Source organism: Podarcis gaigeae (genome assembly GCF_964106915.1).
Source record: "Podarcis gaigeae genome assembly, chromosome: 9".
Taxonomy (NCBI): Eukaryota; Metazoa; Chordata; class Lepidosauria; order Squamata; family Lacertidae; genus Podarcis; species Podarcis gaigeae.
The window spans coordinates 33,783,379-33,795,720 of record NC_139685.1 but is presented as its reverse complement, the minus strand read 5'-3'; the positions used below and the strand labels follow the sequence as shown (position 1 = coordinate 33,795,720).

The 12,342-nt window shown below is 46.2% G+C and overlaps 1 long non-coding RNA gene across 1 annotated transcript; it reads right to left on the bottom strand.

Annotated features, from left to right (window-relative positions):
* Positions 1-2,552: 2,552 nt before the first annotated feature.
* Positions 2,553-11,609, bottom strand: LOC310852586. Its single transcript, XR_014568292.1, has 3 exons — positions 11,118-11,609; positions 9,391-9,480; positions 2,553-2,605 (listed from the first exon to the last, which is right to left on the bottom strand). It is a non-coding gene; the product is annotated as an uncharacterized lncRNA (long non-coding RNA).
* Positions 11,610-12,342: the final 733 nt, after the last annotated feature.

Genomic DNA, 12,342 nt, shown 5'->3' with positions numbered 1-12,342 from the left:
GAATATATGCTATATCGTAATTTATGGACCTAATAGCTATCTAAAGCCATTTGCACATGTTGCCATGCAACCAGTCCAGGCAAAATGTAGGCACCCTATATATAGAAATGAGCAAACCAGTGATATTTTAGGGAGCAGGCTAGCAGGCGGGGCCCATTACTTACATCACAGGAGCCAACACAAGACAAAACACTGTTGCTGTATGTAGGTTTTATTTTATTTGTTTTTTATCTTATATTTTGGAAATTTACATCCAGTTTTTTCCCCTTTAAATTTTTTTGGGGGCCCCAAGAGAGTGGGGCCCTAAGCTATAGCTTGTTTAGCTTATACGTTAATCTGGCACCGGCAATGCCCATCAACTTTGGGAGGGTTGGCCCCCTCAAATATTTTATTTATCAGCCCCTAAGAGTTGACTCCTATGGTGGGATCTGTCTAAAAGGCATTGAAATTAAGTTCCTGGTCTTCAGTTGTGTTCATGGTAGGTTGCACCATATCCATGAGATAGATGGTGAATGCTCCACCAACCTTGGGTCAAAGACCCTTTGTAGACATGAGAAGGGAGAGCCAGCGTGGTGTAGTGGTTAAGAGCGGTGGACTCGTAATCTGGTGAACCAGGTTCGCATCCCCGCTCCTCCGCATGCAGCTGCTGGGTGACCTTGGGCTAGTCACACTTCTCTGAAGTCTCTCAGCCTCACTTACCTCACAGAGTGTTTGTTGTGGGGGAGGAAGGGAAGGAGATTGTTAGCAGCTTTGATAACACAGAGCCTAGGGCTTGCTGATAAGAAGGTCGGCGGTTCAAATCCCCATGACGGGGTGAGTTCCCATTGCTCGGTCCCAGCTTCTGCCAACCTAGCAGTTTGAAAGCATGAAGTGCAAGTAGATAAATAGGTACCGCTCTGGCGGGAAGGTAAACACATTTCCGTGTGCTGCTCTGGTTCACCAGAAGCGGCTTAGTCATGCTGGCCACATGACCTAGAAGCTGTACGCCGGCTCCCTCGGCCAATAAAGTGAGATGACCACCGCAACCCCAGAGTCGTCCGTGACTGGACTTAATAGTTAGGGGTCCCTTTACCTTTACCTTTAGGGTAGTGATAAAGCAGTATATCAAATCCAAACTCCTCCTCTTCTTCTTCAACAACTCTTGTTCTAAGGCAAGGTTTGCAGGGACCCCTGTTGCACTCCACCATCAGCCCCAGCCAGCATAGCCAATGGCCAATGGCCAAGCAACATCTGCAGGGCCCCAGATTCCCAAACCTTGCTCTGAAGGCAATGTATACAAGCTGCAATCCACCACCCCGCTAATGTCCACAGGCTCAGCCAACACTGACTTGGGAAGCAAGCCGAACAGTTAAATCCAGCACAGAAGACAATGGTGCATTGGCTTTACAGAAGATCTTCTATCTATGCTGCCTAAAGCTGGGGGTGGGGAAATAACATTCTTCCCCCTGCATATTACATCTGATGCTGTATGCTCTGTTGTAAGGGTGGGCCAGGCAGAAATGCGTTTCATCTTACAATAGAATGTTGCTTTCATTTCCCATGGACACCCTCGGCAAAGCTAGCCTGGGTTAGAAGCTTCCGGCTCCAGCTGTTTTAAGGTACAGACAACAGAAAGAGAGAGAGATCTGGGAGCAACATCGCCCTCTTGTCTGACAACCACGTGTTCTTCAGTGGGCGGAGGCTGTGGCGTCAGTGGGTCTTTGGTCTCCACTTGCAAAATGTGGCCTAGGCGTGAGTCGGATCCCGTGGCCGCACAACCGGATCTGGTTCTGCCTGTCAAGGGTACGCCCTATTATAACAATTTCGCGTGGAGGAGAGGTGGGGCGCTGTTTGTGGTTTCTTATTATCTTTATTGCCACTGTTATTACCACAAATAACTAGTTTATTCAGGACTTCCATCATTTCCTGGGACGCAGTAGCAGCATTCCCTCTTTGCTCCCTTCTATATAGTTCTCTTACCGCTCCCCCCCTCAAATCTACCGTCGCAGGCATTTTTCTTTCACATTCTGTCATTTTCACACGTTCCGATACAAAACTGCCGTGCTTTGGGAAAGTAAGTTCGCGATCCTCTACACCGTTACTTTTTTAAAATGTCCCACTTAAAGAAGGATCGGCCCACTAAGGAGTTTCGTCTCAGTTTAAGCATATTTACTCGGGGGCAGGGGGGGGGGGAGACAACTTTTGTGGGGGTTCAGTGAGGTAATTGCAAAGGAAGTGGGCTCATCAAGCTTAATGACTAGGGATTAATTCCTCATTGAACGGGCAGCGTCCGAATCATCTTTACTCAGAAGTCCCACAGTGCGCAATGGACTTGCTCCCGGGAGAGTGTGTGACTAGTACTGCAGCCTAATTTAGGACTTACTTCTGAGTAAAATACTTAGAATGCAATCCAACTGAGTCATAGTACCATAGAAATCGATGGATTTGCGTGAAGCTACTCTTGAGTATGACTTGCACACTCCTGCACACCGGCTTAATTGGACATAATTCAGAGGGACTTAATCCGGTGAGCAGGATATTCTTTTTCTGATTGCAGTCCTGAATGGACTAAATTCATTGCTAAATACAGTTCTCCAGTGCTCTTTCTGTAGTTTTTGTGGGATATCTAAAATAAGGAAGTCAAAACCAACAACTTCTGATTGCTGGAAAGGCACGCACACACAGAGGAAGTTGGCTCTCACAAGGTCTACTCTACAGGAAGTCCTCCAGGTGAGAGCCTTCCCCAATTGTATCCAGACAGGTAAAGGGGCACAACCTATATAAGCTGCTCACAGCCCAGCGGCCTGCTCTCTCTGATCCCTGCTATCTAATCTCTTCTCTTTGATGCTTCATCAATGACTAGGGACGTAGGACATGTGCTGAGCCGCAGCTCAGGCTCCAATTCTAATCTAAACTATAGTATATGTCTGTAACTACATTTTAAGCCAGCCTCAAGACAGCTACTGTGAAACTGAGTGAGTCTAGCTTTACTTATAAGAAGACCTTTTTGAGGAATTATTGTTTTAGGGGAGCGGGGGAAATACCAGGAAATTCAGTCTGTAGCAAAGCATCCTGGATAAAAATGAAAAGGCTAAATCTATTTTATCAACGGTTTCCTTATTTTTGCTGACAAAGGGATGCTCTCTGCTGAACTCACAAATGTAAGGAAGGATGAGATCTAATAAATATATCCTCTCCTAGTTTCTATGCACATCCCCAAAGTTTTCGCTTCAGACACCGGATTCCTCCAAGTGCAAATTATTTGTGTCGTCTTTTGAGGAAAATTGCGCTCCTCATCTAGTCTCCTCAAAGCATAAACCTGACGTCTTCATTTTGATCAGGGTATTAATTGCACCAGCCGTTTAAGAATAAGACTCGGAGCACAATCATGTCTGCTCAGAAGCAAGTTCTATTGAATTCAATGGGGCTTCCTAAATCCATGTAGTTGCTTGCAGCGCTTCTCTCTTGCGTTTAGGGTGCGATGCTAACTTTGAAAGACAAAATATTTTTAGTTCCTGAGAAACGATTGCCGTTTTAATCCCGCCTATTTAGGAGTACACTCGTTGACACCAATTAAGATTTATTTACGAATTAATTTGTTTTAGGGTCTGGGTATAGTTATCACGTCTGCTTTCTTGCTTGATTTCAATACTTGGAAGTAAGTGTTGCTATTTCTCTCCTCCCCCACCCCGTCAAAGCGCAAACGCCCCATGTTTTCCTTTCGGATGTGGTTGGAGCAGAACCCGAAGCCTCAGCTCCGCATCTCCCTTGGTTTAACGAGGAATTGTGGCTTTCCTTTTGCAGACAGTGAATCTTGGCCGTGTCATTGGCTGCAGCAACGAAAGCCTCTCGTCTCTCAGGAGTCAGGCCAATCAAAGCTCGGCCCCTGGCCAGCCTTCGGCGTCTTCTCTTAATCCGGCGCACAAATAAACCCAAGATTCTCTCTCTGCCTCCTCTGGTGAATATATTATCAGTCACCCCGCCTCGCTTTCCCGGTCCCACCATTTTAGGGCGACTCGAAAGATCCGCTTGCTGCACATTCTGGTTGAGGGATATTCTTACACGAGGATCCCCACAGCTCTCTTAGAGCAAGTTTCACAGGCTGCTTTCCTGGGGAAGGGGAAATAGATTTTGGATCTGGAGCCTGAGGAGCGAAAGAGGGCTTGATATGAGACAGAGTTCCGCCCAGGACCGGCTCTTAGATGTGTAAAGCAGGATTATCGCACTTTAAACATCTATGGTATCCTCGCAATAATCCCGGGTGGGAACTGTAGTTTTGAAGGGCCCTGAGAACTGTTAGGAGACTCCTCTTCCCCTCACAATTCTCAGAGTCAATTACTCTTCCTAGGGAGTTCTGGAAATTGTAGTTCTATATCAGGAACAGGGGCTCTCCTAGCAGATCTCAGCACCCTCAACAAACTACAGTTCCCAGGATTCCCAGGCAGTATGCCATGGCTACTTGAAGTGGCATGATACTGCTTTAGATGTATAGTGTGGATGGGGCAGAGCTGAGAACGGGTACCCTGGATGGAAAGAAATAATGTACAGTATACAATAGAATGCATTTAGATTAAGTGCAGGAGGGGTGGGAGGTGCAGAGCTACATTTAGCCACAGGGGCCTGAGGTTACCAGTCCCTAGACTAGAATTTCCAGGGAATGTTGCAGCTTCTAGGCAAATCTTTCTTCAGATACTTCTGGTGCAGAGTGGAAGAGTGGTACACAGCAAAACAAGAAAGTGGTTCATCTATGTTCAGCAGTGTTGTGCTATATAATCTATCAATAGGTCTGTCTACTATGATATCTGTTTGTCCTCTCTAGCAGTTAGTATTTGTGCAAGACCATTTAAATTTAAGGGGGAAAGCATCCCATTCACTCTGGATTCATAGAACTTTAGAGTTAGAAGGTATCCTGAGGATCATCTATTTCAGCCGCCTGCAATGCAGGAATATTCAGCCGTCCCATACAGGGACTGACTCTGCAACTGACTCTGCAACCTCGCCATTATCAGCACCATGCTCCACCAACTGAGCTACCCGGGGTGGGTAGATTACATCTATTGAAATGGGGGGGGGATTGAAATGAAGGGGGTTTCAGATCACTGTAGGCTTCAGTTATGTTCCTCCTCTTACCTGGGCAGCTGATCAGCTGTCTTCAACAGAGGAGAAAGAAAAGGAAAAAGATGGGTGTAAAAGAAGCACTCTGCCCATGCTTTGACCAAGTTGCTTGCAACGTATGTATGTCTCTAGATTTGCATTGTGCACATCTATTGAAATATTTCCATCTCACTCTCTAATGCAACTTATTTGAAAATGAAGATATTTAACTGTGTAAACTGGAAGCCTTTAAAACACACAAATGATCTCAGGATGTTTTTATTTCTAAGGGATTGTTTATTTTAAAAGAATACCAGCAAACCCATCCCCAGGTTCTGGGGAGAAAATATGAACTCCTCTATACCCTCCCCAACCCATACCTTTGTGATTTTTGTGCACAGGATCAGTAAGTGCAAGGAATGCCCAGCAGACTTTGAGATATGGCAAAGTACAGTGCTGTAAATATCGAAGTTTGTGCTACATTGTGAAACCTGGGCCAGCCCTACCATTAGGCGATTTGAGGAAGCTGCTTTGGGCAAGCAGATTTTGAGTATCATGAAAGGGCAGCAAGTTGCTTGCTGCTTAATTTATTATCATTGCATTTCCCCCAATGTCAGCAATGGGGAAGAGGTGGGGGGGCGCTTCTGCCTAAGACACCAAAATAATTCGACGGGACTTCAGTAGTATGCATCATATGCCAGCCCTGTTTTGAAACCTGGTGGACCCCTTAGGTGGCAGCCCAGCCAACCCAAGTCTTCCTCTGGTTCTGTCCATTGCAGATCCCTGGCATCTATGTCGATTCTGGAGCAGAGTTCCAAGCTGAAAATGACCCAAATTTTGAGAAGAGCATTGCCACCATTGTATCCAACCAACTTCTCCTCGGAGTAGAACCACTGAATGGAATGGACATAAATTAATCACGTCTATCAATTTCAGTGCATCTACTTTGAGTCGAAGTAACTTTCGATACAGCCCATTGTTGAGGGTTAAGAAGACAGACATTCCCAGGTCCCTGGAAATATTTTCCAGTGCTTCCATTATCTGGTCATCAGGTCCCCCCCCCCCCTGCCTTCCAAGAGATTTGCAGCAAAGCGAAATGAATCCAGCATGCAAAACCTCAAAAAGACAAAAAGGATTCAAAAACGCGAGGTTTTCTTGGATGAAAAGACAGAATTAGGAGAGAAGAAAGAAAAGAGAGCAAAGAAAGGCTTCCTCTATATCCCCTCGCATTCCAGCTGGTGGCCTGGAACTTCAGCTGGTGTTTGGAAAGCGGCTTGGTGATTACACCCAAGTCTTGAGCAGGATGGCTCCTCGCCGTCTGATCTGACGTCAGGGTGTCCATAGAGGCTCTCATTGCAAGGCAGGAGGGAGGGAGGGAGGGAGAGAGGAGAGTTCTAATCACTGCCAGATGTCCTTAATAGCAAATATCAAGACTTATATGGTGCCTAAGAATAAATTTGTAATCAGGGCTCCGCGCGAGCCCGTCATCAAAGCAGTGGCATTGCTGAAGGAATAGGAGGGAGAGAGAGACGCTCAGCTTGAACGGCTACCTTTGGGGGTGAAGGGCGGGGGTGGAGGAGAGAGAGGAGAGGACAGGCCCTCCAGAGAGTTCCCTGAAAGGAACAGGTCTCTAACCTCGCCCCGCCCTGTTCTCGAGGCCCTCCAGAATTTATGTGAATATATAATTCAGATAACCATTGCGCTTTAATCTCCATTAAAAGGGGGGGGGGGAGGTTTAAACAGCTGAACCGTAATCGGCCAATTAGAAATGGAAAAGATTTGAAGGTGCTGGGGTGGGGAGTGTATATATTTTATAGACTGCAAAGCAGAAAGAAGAGCGTGAGAGAATGATAACCCTGAGTTATAACCGCAGAAGAGGTTACAACAGCGGCAGGAACGTGGCCATCCGTTTATTTTCCACTGTCAAGCTCCATTCACAGGAAAGAGACACAGTCCAGTTAAAAAGGGTCCCAGTTTTCAAGTCCAAAAGCACTTCCACCGCCCATGGTAGGGCTGGACTGCAACCTTACTTGGAAGTCATTCGCTTTATTTCAACGGAATCTCCTTCCACGCATAACTGGGATCGCAGTTTAATGTTGCAAATCTCCTGGACCTATTGCCAAGCGTCAAAGACAGGCGTAAAAATCAATGATACGCACGTTTTAAACGGCTGCGGGGCTGGAGGGTGTAAGGAAATCCGAATAGTTTGACAGTGTAGGGTCTTGCAAACGCGATCCCCCTGTCCGTGCTCACTCAGAAGAGAACCCATTGAAGTTCCATGGGGCTTACACATATAGGGATCCCCAAGTGACATGCGGATCGCAGCCAGAGGAGGCCAGCGAGACGCTCCGCGCGTCATTCTGACGCCAACTTTGACGGAGAGGCTCGCCATCGTTATCTGGCTCGAAGGAAAAAGCGCTGTAAAGTTCAGGAACAGGGCTGGGGTGGTAGAGTGAGCAATTCCACGGAACATGTGACAAATCCACAACACAGAGAAATCTCACGGAAGAACTACCGACAAGGGCGATCGATCCCAGTGCTCGAAATACACTCTATTAATTCCTAACACGTTTTCTTTCCAGTTCCTACTACTAACGCCATCTGCTGTTTTTGGAATAAGTACCGAAGAAAAAAGGAATGAATGAAAGGAACGAAAAGCCTTCTTTTTCAAGCCTGACCTCTTTACCTAATCATCTAACAAAAGTAAGATTATAGAAATCCTGGAATACATCCATACACCCCATTCCATAAAGTATAATCTTTAAGACTGGGGAATTTTCATGGATTATCAACTCAGTCCGATAGACGTCTTCTAAGCAGCAATCGCTTTGAGTTCAGTAGGGTTTACGCCCAAGTAATTGAACTGAACACAAGGGTTGTTTACAACAGCATTGAAATTCCTTTAACAGATGTATGTCCGCGAGTGTCTGGTGCTTATGGGGGTGGGAGTAGTTCTCATGAACTATGATTAGGGGAACTTCAGCTTGTAATTGATGGGTGCGTTGCGTAGATTAGGCTGCAGTCCTCTCGTCCGGGGTTAGGAACCTGCGGATCTCCATTTGTGGTTGGACTCCAATTCCCATCAACCTCAGCCAGCGTGAGTGATGGTCAGATATGATGAGCCAAATTAATGGTGGGTCACATGTTTCCTACCCCTCGGCTATAGGACTTCAGGCAAGTCCTCGCAGCTCGTCTGTTACAACTGAAGGTACCCTATAGTTCATGAGAACTGTCCCTCATCATCACCGCCAAACATGCACAGGCGTAAGTCTGTTAAAGAGGTTTCAGTGCTGGTGTAAACGTCCCTGGTTCAATACAGACAAGATAATTTTCAACCGAGGGAAATACTGATTTCAGAGAATTTGTTCTGTCATTAAATATATTCCAACCCATCACTTGCACTGAGGAGCTTCAGTGTGAGTTTGGTAATGGTAGGCCCTGTTCAGACTAGTGGAGACTGATTTCCATGCAAATGTAAATCAGTAGTAAAATAACAAGTGTCTACTATACTAGTACTACTTAAAACAAGCTATTCTGACATATGTGGACAGGAGGAAACTATCTGTAGTAAACATGCAAGCAAATCAACATTATCTTGCATTCCTAGGGTATTTGAAGCGCCCTCTTGAGCACAAAATATATATTTGGAAGCATATATTCCAAATATTTGGAAGCATTTCAAATTTGAAACGAATGGTACCTCTTCCAAGCAGATGTATTTGGAACAACAGTTGTAAGAAGAAATATGTGGAAAGGATAGTGGTACCCCAAATTGGACAGGTTCGCTTTTAAGTTACTTTTGGAAATCTAAGATGTGGGTTTGTACACTGAATGAAATCCAGGTACTTTATTCCAGCTGTGAAAGCGGAAGGCCGTGGAGAGGGAATATATTGTGTGGATTGAAATAGCAAACGGTCCACACATTTATATCTAAGACCGGGCAAGCTGAATGGGAGAGACACATAGTACAGTTCTAATATGTGTCGATTTGGAAGGAAGACCCACTCTGCTGAATAAGGTTTTCTCTCTGGTAAAAAAATATTTATGTATCTTGTGAACCGCCCTGAGATCTTCTGATGAAGGGCGGTAATTAAAAATAATAAAGAATAAAGTAAATAAATGAATAGGCCTGTAATAATTCAGACTTTCGCCAGATTGTGGACAATAACCCCGGAGCGCCAGAACCTCAGCAGTTATTCTGAGCTGCATCTTGTCCACAAACGTAGCTCAAAGGTTAAAGAAAGATATATTTAAATAACTTTGCATGTTGATGGAGAGAGAGACAAAAAGATGGCCACAAACAAAAACAAAACATACTGGTTGGTCGGCCTTCGATGGCAGATTCTGAAATCCGATTCACGCAGCTGAATCAGGGCCTTTTTCTAGTGTGCAGCTTTTAAACAGAATCTAAAGGGATATGAAGTCAGCACGTAAATATTGTGGATAGTTATTCTTTTCACTTCTTCAGGCTGTGATGCACTGCGGCTTAAGCTTCTCCGCAGGAAAATGAAAAGCAAATAGCGCATTCTCGGTGGCTCCCAACAAGGGCCGACCTCCTAAAACTTTGCATTTCCCACCTATTTCAATGCAATCCACTTCCAAACAAGCAAACCTTCAGATTCCCAACCTACAGTTTACCCCTACACAAATAAACGATTTTCGCGGGCTCTTAAAATAAATCACCGCAGCACGGCTGAAGCTGTAGAGAGAGCAACACCCCATACTGAAGACATTATAGATAAGTGAAGTCCCATTGAAATCAAAGGGAGCTAATTCCAAGCAAATGTGTTTAGGATCGGGGCGCCTCCCTGCAATCTGGAAGCCAGCTACTCTCGCGTAGCTCCAGTTGCCTATTTAAAACAAGTGATGGGAAGGAACAGAGTCCAAAAGGCACATTCCTGTCCCACATTCACATATGTGAGATGCTCACCCGACAGAAGTCAGAGGGGCTTCATTCTCTCAATGAAGGGCCGCCTTGTTAAAGAAGTCAAACAGTAGATTCCACGGCCCCAATCCTGCGCGCGTTTGCTCTGCAGGCCCCACTGCAAGCCCGCAAGGCTGGAGCTCAAGAAAGCGTGCAGAGTACTGCAGCCTTAAAACTATTCCAAATAATCCTTTCAAAACAAAACAGGGAAAGTAAGTAAATATAATTCACATTAATAAGGAAGATGTTCTATAAGCCTTCCAAACACGATTCTTTTCTTTATGCTAGTAAGGGAAAGGAGAGGCAAATGCTAGTTTTGAAGGCCATGATGGAGAATTAAACACACTTGTGAGCTATACTGTATCTGAAAATCATTAAACACCATGGCATATGCTACTATCACTTTATTTTTAAAAAAAGTATATTCCATTCTCGCAAAACTGTTGCCCAGAAGCAGAATACATTTGCATGGAAGCGAGTCCCTAGGGAGTTAATGCTGCGCGCCAATGCTAGAGGATGGGGTGCAACCCAGGTTCGCACGTGTTTACCCCCAAGTAAGTGATCATAGACAGGCTTAAAGGGCGATCCGCAGCCGATAAAAACCATCCAGGGATTTCAATTATAATGTGGACTGTTTCCTGGTCCCATTGCACTGGGCCAGAAAACCAAATCTATTTCGAGGCAATTTGCTTCCCGAAAAATGTATTCGGGATCATGAGGCTAATGACCGCAGCCTGGCGTGGCATCTCATCCTGGGAAGATTTGCTGGGAAGCAAAAGTTCCACGGATCAGATAATAATTCCCTGCCTTGTTCACTGTAGAAAGTCGCCCTCGCCACAACTCCCCAGATTTCTGCGTCAACACGCAGGGGGATGGCTTTGCGAGGGTGATCTGACGGAGGCTACCAACCCGATCCTATGCATGTTTACTCTCAAGTGAAGAAACGCGCCTAGCAGAGAGGGGAGTGGGGTCTCCTCGAGGATTAAAGAAACTTCAGGGAAATTCCCGCCTTGCATCCAGGCGCTTCGTCCTCTCTGCGATGCGCGTTTCCAAACCAGTTGCAGAAGATTCTCTCCTTGGCTGTGGCTCATTCATTAATTTCCCCTCTCGGGTTACCTACCAAATAGTTGCTGCGGCCTCTTAAGCCATTATTGCCAGCCAGGAGGCGACGCGAGAGAAAAGGATCCTGATCTTTTTCTCAGGCCTCTCTATCTCTTCCCTCCCCGTGGCGCTGGTTGCGCAGCGGTTATCATCCCAGGGAAGGGAGTGGGGGTGGACAAGGCGACGGAGAAGTTCAGGCCTGACCTTAGCGAGAACTTTACAGATAGAGAGGGAGAGAGAGACGTTGCCAGGCTCGTCCCCAGTTCCCAGCGAGTCGCTGCCCGAAAGGACCACGTCCCAAGAAGCGAGAGAGGGCCTTATCAGGCTCGCAGCTCCCGCGCAGCGATCTGGGGCCAGGGCTCCTGACATCCCAATCGACCATCAATTTACCTTCCACCGCCCCGCTTCCCCATTTAGCTTTTAACGTCAAAAGCTACATTTTTGTCGGCTCCGGCCTGTCTAGGGCTCTTGCGATTTAGCTCCAGGAATGATTGCTCCTGAGAAAATAGCAACAGCCCCATTACCGAGCAATTAAAAAGGATCTCTCCCCCCCCACCCTTTCTCTCTCTCCCTCTTTCCCCTCTTAACCCTCGCCCGCCCACCCGCCATCACCTTTCAGTGGGTCCGATGGCCCCACTCGTTTAGACAAAGAGAGGGAGGAGGAGGAGGACTGGAAGCCAAAAGTCCTATTGATCATCTGGTGGAAAGGGGAAAAAATGCCGGTCAGTCAACCTGGTCTGTTTCTATGGTTGAGATCCTCCGCGCACACTTAGAAATACCTCTTCACGGAAGTCAGAGGATTTCTTGGGTTTGGGGGGGGGCTTGTTGTCTGAGAGCTTAGATCGCTAGCGATCGGTACACAAATTTAAGCCCCGGTCGGGCAGACACTGTTATTATTATCGTGCTGGACTCTTATTTCTAGCACCAGGGGTCGAAAATAGTGCAACCGAGCTAGTATCTATGATTACTTGGAAGTCAGCGCCGCGGATTTCAGTTTATCAAGTAAACGTGGGTAGGATTGCAGTCTCAAAGTTCTTGACTTTGGGTGGGATCCTGACGATTCTGCAGCATCTTTCCATTCTAGGGTGGGGGAAGCTTTAAAGTAATGCATAAACATGTTCACACGGAGTTAACAGTCTCTCTCTAATACCACCTAAGCGACTGGATGATCGACTATTTCGACAATACGACGGGCCTTATTCCCTAGGAAGAGTGGCATTGGTGACCCTGTGAGCTCGTGCGTA